Source organism: Cibotium barometz, chromosome 49 (genome assembly GCF_041138505.1).
Source record: "Cibotium barometz isolate CiBa-2024 chromosome 49, ASM4113850v1, whole genome shotgun sequence".
NCBI lineage: Eukaryota > Viridiplantae > Streptophyta > Polypodiopsida > Cyatheales > Cibotiaceae > Cibotium > Cibotium barometz.
This window is the reverse complement of record NC_141094.1, coordinates 31,001,368-31,011,457: the sequence shown is the minus strand read 5'-3', so window position 1 is coordinate 31,011,457 and position 10,090 is coordinate 31,001,368. Positions and strand designations below refer to the sequence as shown.

The 10,090-nt window shown below is 38.9% G+C and overlaps 1 pseudogene across 1 annotated transcript; it reads left to right on the top strand.

The window, feature by feature from the left end:
- Nucleotides 1-2,267: 2,267 nt before the first annotated feature.
- Nucleotides 2,268-4,138, top strand: LOC147610489 (3-ketoacyl-CoA synthase 13 pseudogene; annotated as a pseudogene). The gene has a single exon (XR_015264007.1). The product of XR_015264007.1 is annotated as a 3-ketoacyl-CoA synthase 13 pseudogene (transcript).
- Nucleotides 4,139-10,090: the final 5,952 nt, after the last annotated feature.

Sequence of the window (10,090 nt, the reverse complement as noted above, 5' to 3'; positions counted from 1 at the left end):
AAAATGGCCATCTTTCTCTAATGTAGCCGAAATACACTAAAAACGAGGTGAAGTAGTCAGTTTCAAGGGTGGAATAAATCTCTTTTTGTGAGGTCCAAAAACCAAGGTGTACTAACTATCCCTTTTTGGCAATTTGAATTCCTCTCACATTAAAATACCCTCCATTTCTCTCAAACACTATTTTTGCTGTTTTTCTTTTGCTCTTCAAGCTTTAATGGATTCTTCTCACCTCCCTACTCGCACTATTACTTCTTCAATATTTCATAACATAAAAGAAGATGGGGTTTGGAAGTTGGTTTGCTTCATTTACATCTTTCAAAGACATGAATTTCTCTATGCCAGTGGCCCTATGCCAGGTTGCATATTCAAGATTGAGCTTAATATTCATATGAACCTTTCTTTGGGAGAGGGACTATTTGAATAAGAAATATCCCAAGCTAAATTTCCAAAAGATCTAAATGGAAGTTTTCAAAGATTAAAATAGGTTGTTAACAAAACTTGCAGGTTCTTAAAAGATTGGAAAAAATTGTGCCATTAGCTGCTATAAGAGATTGGAATAGGGCTAAAAAATGGTTATGAGCAGGAAAAGCCCAAAAAATGGTTTGGAGGAAAATCCATAGATGTTGTAGGGAAATCCGTAGATGTCAATGAGTGATTCAAAATATTCAAATTACAAGGGAGTTATGGCACGAAAAACAAGGAAAAGTGACTTTTGAGATATACTCAACGATATGCTTTAAAGACAAAAATTAGCCATGAATCTAGTCTTAATCGTCGTATTTGGAGACATTTGACCTCTAAAACCTCTACTAAATTAACGTCTTAATCACTTTCTAATAAGGCCAAAAATTTTCATGTTTGGTCCTAATGATAAATATATATCTATATGGATTTTTAATAAATAATCTTGGTAATTTACTTTCTTGATTAAAGTAAGAAATCTTTCAATTTATCTGTATCCAATAATTTTGTGTAATCTATCTATGTCCAATAATAATGTGTAATCTATCTATATCCAGTAATAATATGTAATCCTAGGTGCAAGAAAAGCTTGTTAAAATTTTACAAAGCTCGTGACTCTAAGCTCGCTAAAAATCGCGTGCCCTAATGCATGATACATTGAGAAGAGGTTATACTTAAACGAGACTTAAACAAATGGAGAAGGTATATTTATGTTTCTAAGGAATTCACACACCCTCATTTGTACAACTCTAAAATCAATTCATATTAGAAGTTTTGAGCCCTGTATCTAATTAAGAGTTTATTTAAGCATTGTGGGGAAAACGGTTTAAGCCAAAATAATGAACATTTGATATTGCTTTTGTCATTAGAGAAACTTCATGGGAATTTTTACATACGATACTAACATAGAAGTGGAGAGCTTGTTTTTGTCATACTAAGCTCATGGTAACAAAAATCATAGAAGTTTGTTTTCTTATTCTCATGAATGCCACATCATATTCATAGGGACTAGTGAGCAACCTAAATAATCACAAGGTGTCTATAGATTGAAATTTAAAATAGTTGGTTAGATTTGTTTATCAAGTACCTATGAACCCTTTAAATTGTTGAGGACAAAGTGTTAGGTATTTATAGGTAGAGATAGGGTTCTAATCTATCTTGCTTTTATCACTTGAAAATCCAATGTGGAAATGTTTGAAAAGGAGTATTACATGTAGCTAAGCCTCAAAAATCAAATGATTAAAGTCACAAGTGTTTGCCATGTCCATATTCTAGAGTGCTAATAGAATAGTCAAAAGCATGAGCACGAAGTTCTGCTTTCACTTGATGAGTAGATTGATGTCATAGTCATTAAAAACAAAAGCCTTTAATTGGTGTACATTTTATGTAGCCCTTTGAATGGTTTGGTTGATCTTATTGTGCATGTCATTTACGTTTTGGTGGCAATGTTATCTCCTATTTGAACTTTGAGGATTTTTAACATCATGTCCTGTTCACTTGCATGTCCTGTTCACTTGTCACCAATTTTAGTGTGAGTATAGCCATGCTCTTAATTACACACTTTTGGGTGGCTCAACAACTTTGGTGGAAGATGAGAGTACTAGTGTGGAGCATACTACCGTGGGATAACACTAGTCCTCTTCTACCGTGGGATAACACTCGTCCTCTTCTACCAACTGAGCTACTATTGTGGTTAGTGAGCTACTATTGTGGTTACCTATAGTATTTGAGTCTTGGCGACCGAAAAAGTGCCAGGGTTCATACGACAAATGCAATGAGGATTCGATGACCCCACTGCACCCAATGATCAAATATATGTATATATATGTACGTTGATCACTTCCTCCACAGCCACTCGATGCTTCATAGCCGGGTTTCTGATCAGTATCACTTACAAGCTCTGCACTCCCTGCCACATCCATTGTTCAATCATGCTGACATTACTAGGCTCTTCAGCTGGTCATTCCTCCTCAGTAGAGTACATATACTTTCTTCTTAGCTCCAATGATCAGCTGCTTTAGGCCTAAGTAACCCCTCCCCCCCTCTCTCTCTCTCTCTCTCTCTCTCTCTCTCTCTCTCTTACATACACACACACACACATTGCATAGCCATGTCACCTCACGAAATCCTCCCCTTACCCTGTTTATACGAAGCGCTGCAGTACATTGATCAGCAGCTTTACCATGCAGTCGAGTGGAGCTTAGGAACCCTAACCCTGCTTCTTGCTATGCTGCTCTCTCTGACGCTATACCTCTGCTTGGTGAGGAAGCCCTCTGTGTACCTGATTGACTACACCTGCGCGAAATACGACGATGACAGCAAGACCAGCTTGGAGGTGCTGCAGTATTTCTTGCAGGGGATGGGCAGCTTTGCAGACCAGGACTTGATTTTCCAAACCAAGATTTTTTTGAGGTCTGGCATAGGGGAGGAGTCATACGTGCCAAGGGCCGGCTGTCTAGAGAGGGGCCGGCACGTGCGAATGCGAGACTTACGCGATCACACACACGTCCTTGTTGTTGGAGCTGTGGATGCATTGCTTAAGAAAACTGCTGTCATGCCTCAGGAGATTGATATTGTTGTTGTTAACAGTGGCGTGTTTAACCCTACCCCTTCCTTAACCTCAGTACTAGTCAACTACTTCAAGATGAGAGTCGATGTGAAGACCTTTCATCTTGGTGGCATGGGCTGCAGCGCTGGCCTTATCTCTGTTGATTTGGTTAAGGATTTGCTCAGGTCTCATAGAAATGCTCGATATGCGTTAATAGCCAGCACAGAAGCGCTCCATGGTCTCTATGATGGTAAGGAGAAGTCCATGATGGTCACCAACTGCTTGTTTCGGGCTGCTGGCAGTGCCTTGCTGCTCTCTAACAGAAGGAAAGATAAGAGCAGAGCCAAGCTCGAGCTCCTGCATCTGGTGAGAGTGAATACTGCAAAACAAGATGAAGCCCACAATGTTGTTCTTCTTAAAGAAGATGAAGATGGTCTGCTTGGAGTTCAATTGAGTACTCAACTGATCAAGGCCGCTAGCAATGCTCTTAGAAACAATATAAGGAAATTGGGTCCAAAAGTGCTGCCTGTGGGTGAGCTATGGAAGGCTGGTTTGAATAAGATGAAGGGTAGGATGTTTAAGAGGAAGGATGTGAAGCCATATGTGCCCAATTTCAAGCTGGCGTTTGATCACTTTTGCATTCACCCAGGTGGAAAGGCAGTGATAGAAGGGGTGGGCAAGAGCCTGAGTTTGAGTGCATATGATATAGAGCCTTCTCTGATGTCTCTACACAGGTTTGGCAACACTTCATCTTCAGGGGTATGGTATATATTGGCTTATTGTGAGGCTAAGAAGAGGCTTCAGAAAGGTGATAAGGTGTGGCAAATTGGGTTGGGCTCCGGCTTCAAGTGCAACTCTGCAGTGTGGAGAGTATTGAAGACTCTTGATAACCCTATCTTAGAAGTCAGCCCTTGGAATGATTGTATCCACCGCTACCCTGTGCTCGAAGAACTCGCTAACCTCCCCCATGTCCGTAGCTTGATAGACTTCATTCAGAAGAAAGGAGTTAACCTTTGATCTGTTTTTACGATCAAAGGTTGCCCTTCTGTTTCTGTGCCCTATCATAATACAAGAAAGGTTGCCCTTCTGTTTGTGTGCCCTGTCATAATACAAGGAAGGTTTCCCTTCTGTTTGTGCCCTATTATAATACAAGAAAGGTTGCCCTATTTGTCTGCCCTATCATAATACAAGAAAAACCCTCAAAAGATCTTTATGCTGTCTAATTCCAACTACTAGCTTGTCCATTAGTTGTTCAAAGATTTTAAAAGTGATTTGTTTACATTTTCAATTCGATTTTAGTTTTTCTAGGCCTTAATTTGATCACGATTCAACTTCTGATAATTATTATTTGATTCATTCATTTACTTTTTTGGTACAAAATTTTAACCTCCAAAATTATCTAAATACCTCATTGGGAGTTTCAGTTGATTTCTAGAGAAGGGGATCTTTTGTAATAACTAGAGGTAAGGACAAGGGGAAGTCCCCTCTTGTTTCTAGTTCCAACTTTTCTCCTCACCAATAACATGAAGATTTCGATGTCTTTGAGAATGATTATAAAGGTTGTATGTTCCTTGAATTGAATATGCCTTGTTCAAACCTAGGAGATTTAGCCTACTAAAGTATTGATGGCTTCTATCTGAATATGATATATGTTAACTTCCTGATTTCTCTTTAAACCACACAATATACGATCATTTGTGGAATGTAAAAGATCAATTTGATAGCATGATTTCTTTTCTTGGGGACTCCTCTACACACTATGAGAGTGTCTTTGAGGGGGACCATTTCCCGAAAAAAAAAGTAGGATGACTTGCAAAATGAAATTTGTGTCTTGAATGTTGATGCAAATAAGAATACGTCTTTATGGAAGTTTGGTGCTTCCTCTCACTTGAAGTTTTTGTTTATTGGAGCGTAAGTTGCCTAAGTGTGAAGATTTCTATTTTCTAATTTCGGAGGTAAATATTTAAAGTTCTTTTTGGTGGTAATTATAGAGGTATAACCTTTCCCTTGAAAGTTGGACTACGGTTCTCAATTTCGGTTGGCATTAAAAACGAGGCCATTGATAGAGAAACTTAGAAATCCTTTTTCATAAACAAAATTGGTAACAAACTGATATGATATTTGAATGGTTTGTTGAACACAATATAGATAACATGACTGAAAAAGGCACCCAAATAATAAAAAGGAAAATATATTAGTTTTAGAAAAGCAATTAAATCCTTTACCTGCACTACAACATAATGGAGCGTTAGCTCGGCAATAATGATTGGATGATAATCTCGCTTGGCTATCTTCCTAGCTAAAGCCATGCTTGGACATTAGCTAGGTTATTAGCTAGGCCAGTAGTCGGGATTTTAGCAAGTCTAGTAGCCGGTTAGTAGCCCATTGTATCCCAATGTTAAAAAGTAGAGGAAAAAAATAAGGGTTGTTTTTTTCTTTAATGTTTTTGTCACACGCTTCCTTGTTCCTAAAAGGACGAGGTCAATCCTAATGATCTGATTGGGGTGAGTTAGGTTCACTATACGACAAACAAAGAGCACATCCACATGAAGAGCCGCATAAATTTCAAAGGATATTTAAATGGAAAAAAACATTCATACGGCTAGAAGCTCCGCTATGGATGCAACTATGAGCACACGGCTACACTCGTGCAAATAACTGCATTAATAACTGCATTTACAAGAGCGCTTATAGCATGGCTATAGTTCCATATTGTTTGGGAAAAAAACAAGAGTAGAATGGGCGAGATATGTGGGGACACTACATATCTCACCCATTATGTCCCTGTTTTGTTTTTTTATATCACATTATTTAAACTTTTTTAAAAGACACTTAAACACTTCAAACACCAAAACAAAAATTTGCAATGCAGCAATGTCATGGTTTTTATTGCTTGCAAATTATATACAAAGTTGCAAAATACATAAGATGTTTATGTCCCTGAAATGAATAATGACAAATAAACTAACTTAATTAATTCATTCTCTTTGTTTTCATCTTCGCTAGCATCTTTACCATGTGCACGACGACCTTCATCATCACCGTCAATTTAAGCATCCTACTCATGCTACATTAAATAGTGATGCAATGCAATCACGTTAGCTACAAGCAAAACAAGTTGTGTGATAATTAAAAATCAAGTTTAGAGTCTCACCAAGTTGCCCTATCGAGCTCGTCGGATACCATGTGCACGACCACCTTCATCATCACCATCAATTTAAGCATCCTACTCTTGCTACATTAAATAGTGATGCAATGCAATCACGTTAGCTACAAGCAAGACAAGTTGTGTGATAATTAAAAATCAAGTTTAGAGTCTCACCAAGTTGCCCTATCGAGCTCATTGGATATCAGTTTCAGTGACCACTCCTCTGTGACATTTGAGCCACTCCCAAAGTGTCTCCTTCGTTATGGTGCTTGCGGTACCTACTCTCCCTAGATGTTAGTGAGAAACCTATTACCCTTTCTTGCAACAAATTTCAACATGAATGAGATATGAAAATCACGATGACACATGAAGTAAACTTAGTGAAAAATGGTAAAGAGATAACTTACAAACGTGCAAGCCAACTAGCCTTTCCTTCAGATGTGTACTTTGTCGCACCGTAATTTAGTAGTTGACTCGCACATGCTGCCTTTCTTTTAGTACCCTCCCTAGATTCCTTCTTCACCTTCCTCCAGTCCTTAATGGTGCAATTGTTGGCGGGCATTTGTTTTCCATCTTTCATGCACCTCCTTGCACGAGACCTCCTATTATTGAGGTTCTTTATACTGCAATTCCTCGCACACTCATTGGAAAAACGTGTGCGTGGTGGGTCTGGAAACCGCTCTTGCATGCACACTGAACTACATGCATGAAGTCTTTGTCTTTTTGTTCTCCCCATGGTTTGAAGGCATCCTTATAGGTTTGGTTGACTGAATGAAGGAAGGTATACTGAACCCTCCGTCCCATGTCATCCATATAAGGCCCACCCTCATCATCTAGGGTATAGTAAATCATCCCACCTTCCTTGGGCACGTTGCGTATCGCCATTGGCGAAGGTGACCGTGCACCTCCACCAAAGCATCACCACACCCACCTCCCCCACTACTCGATCTTGTAGGCAACTCTCAGAATCCCTCAAGTTGTCACCACCTCCTCAGAGGCATCATGAGGATGCCACATGCTGGGGAGATGTCACCATGGATGGGATAGAAGTGCACTGAGCACTAGGACGACCTGAAGGGTGAGGAGAAGGGAAAGTGGAAGTATGAGAGGTAGGCAAAGAAGAAATGAGAGGGGTAGGAAAGGTGTTGGCACATAATAGGCAGGGGATAAGCCTGAGCGACTCGATTGTTCAGCCCCATACCTAGATTCCAAGCAGTTTCAAGCCGCCTATGCCTCTAGAACACGGTACAGATCTAGTTCATCTATGGGTATGGGTGCGATAGTAGAGGATCTTGGTCCCTTGGTGATGAGCCCCATGATGGCCACATCTACATGCATAAAAACATAAAAACATAGCTCACATACAGCATACCTTACATAAAAAGCTTTATGCATAAAAACATTACATAGCTTACATAGAGCATACATAGCTCACATATGCATACATAGCTTACATAGAGCACGTACATGATCTATGCATTAAGGATTATGAATTGATGCATTAATGCTTAATGAATTAAATCTTAATACATTTGTATTAATTCTTAATACATTTGCATTAATTCTTAATACATTATGCATTAATTCTTAATGTATAATGCATTAAGATTGAGCATTAATGCTTAGCGGCCGGATGTGGAATAGCAAACTGAGTCTTGATCACATCAATAACATATTATTTTGATAGCTCAACTTATGCTTTCCACTTCTTAAATGAGTTTGTGAGCTCCAAGTTAGCTAGTACATGCATCTGGTTGATGACTTACTTCCCTCTAGAATCCCACACGAGGGTCCCATCAACATATATATTATATGGTAGGGTTTGTGGATCAAAATGGGGGTGCCTCTTCTTGGGGTGGCTCAAAATGAGCAGATGACGACCCCCCCAGCTAGGGAACTGAGTCCATGCCTCTTGCCCCATTGGTTGATGATATTGAGCAAGTTCGTGACATATAGGTCCTGAGATGGGTCAATCGGCATTGCCTATACATATAACCCAAACCAAATACATGCATAAGAGTTAATTTCTTGAAGCATAAAACATTCATAAATAGCTATGCATAAATCTTATACATAGATCCTATATATAGAGCCTACGCATAGAGCCTATGCTGCATAGAGCCTACATAAGCAACATATGCATAAAGCGATACATAGAGTGTACACATAAATCTTCCAAGTCTATGCATAAAGCTTCGAAGCCTATGCATAGGCTTCATGCAAGAAGCCTATGCATAAAGATTGCAAGTCTATACATGGAGCTTTATGGAAGCCTATGCATAAGATTTATGCAAGCCCATGCTTAAAGGGTGCAAGCCTACGCATAAGCTTGCAAGCCTATACATAGAGCTTTATGCAAGCCTATGCATAAAGCTTTATGCATAAATCTACAAGGAAAGTATATAAAACAAGATACATATTCTATTTATTGATTAGATCTTACCTAGGAAGACTTGTGATACTTGCATCACTCCATCCATAAGTTGTTTGCAAGTTTAATAGCTCCAAGTTTGCTGGGAGTGTAGAGTATGAACATACCTCACCCAAAGTGGTGCTTACCTCTCTACAAAAGGTCTTATACTCTTACAACATGGGAGATTTCTCTCTATCATCTATGACATCCTGTTCAAATAAATCATTCACCATGTTTTCTATGATGAGATTGTCTTCCTCCTCATGTGGCAATGGTGGAGGCACCTCATTCAATGGATAAAGAGAAGATGATTCTCAACAATGCTTTCCTATGAAGCCTTGCCACCTTTCAAAATCAACCCAATGTCATGGGCTAGTTTTGAATATTGTGTAACACTCTCCTATGTTTCTCATCAATTTTATCATACGCACTTGGTCATGCTAGTGCCTCATGAAGCCCATATGTATGGACATGATCAATTGTTGTACGAAGTCGTAATATATTGGCCCTTGCATCAAGCACACATACATTGCATCTTTTCTCTCAACCATTCATTGGAACCACCATCTAGCCCTTGATCAACCACCATCTAGCCTTCGATGTTAGACATCTGCAATCAGAGAATATATATTAGCATATAAAGATATATGTTATCCACCAAAACTACAAGGTTGAAAGTGGCCCAAGGTTTTGTTGTTGTCATGCAATGTTTTGAGCAATCAAATTTCGTTTCCCAGTAGCAAAATTACACTGCACAGTAGTAAAATATCACTTCTCTGCAAATTAGAATGGAAATTTCACTGCTCTAAAGAGCAACCTACAAACTAGTACTCCCGCCTAAATTATCGCCGTGCCATGTTTCTACCCACCCCCAAAGAGGCACATGGCTAGGATGACAGTTGATTGATTGTAGTAGCTATTTCTTCCACCCAAGTCATTTCCATCCCTTCCACCTCTCCCCCTATAAAATATCATCCTCTTCCAAGGTATATGCTATTCTCTCCCTCTCTTATGCTCTCAATCTTGTATGGAAAGCTTCATCCCTTTCTTCTTTACTCTCAAGTGTTCATGGAATTTCAAACCTTCATCCATGCTTTGAGGTGAGCTTTTCTCTTCCTTCCCCTATCTTTCCTTTCTCTTTCTTGTCTTTGTTTGCCTTGCTCTAACCTTAGATTCTACATACAAGTGCTAATATAGAGCTTTGATGATGGAGAGATCTCCATCAAATCTCTCTATTAGGCTTTATATTTAGAAGCAAGGGTTAGGGTTTCATAAACCATAAGCTTTTTTTTTAAGTTTATATTAGGGTTAGGGTTAAAGACACTCACCTTGTTTTTCTCCTCTTCCTCTTCTCTTGTTTCACTTATCCTCTTGCTTTATCATATGTTAAAGTGTAGTATAGTTTCTAACTTTTTGTTTTATTTTGTTGATATTTTGTAGGCCTATTTTGAGGTAACAACAACTGACTCCTTTGTATGCTTTTAGGATTTTGTTTTTGGTTTTATACCTCTAGTTTTAG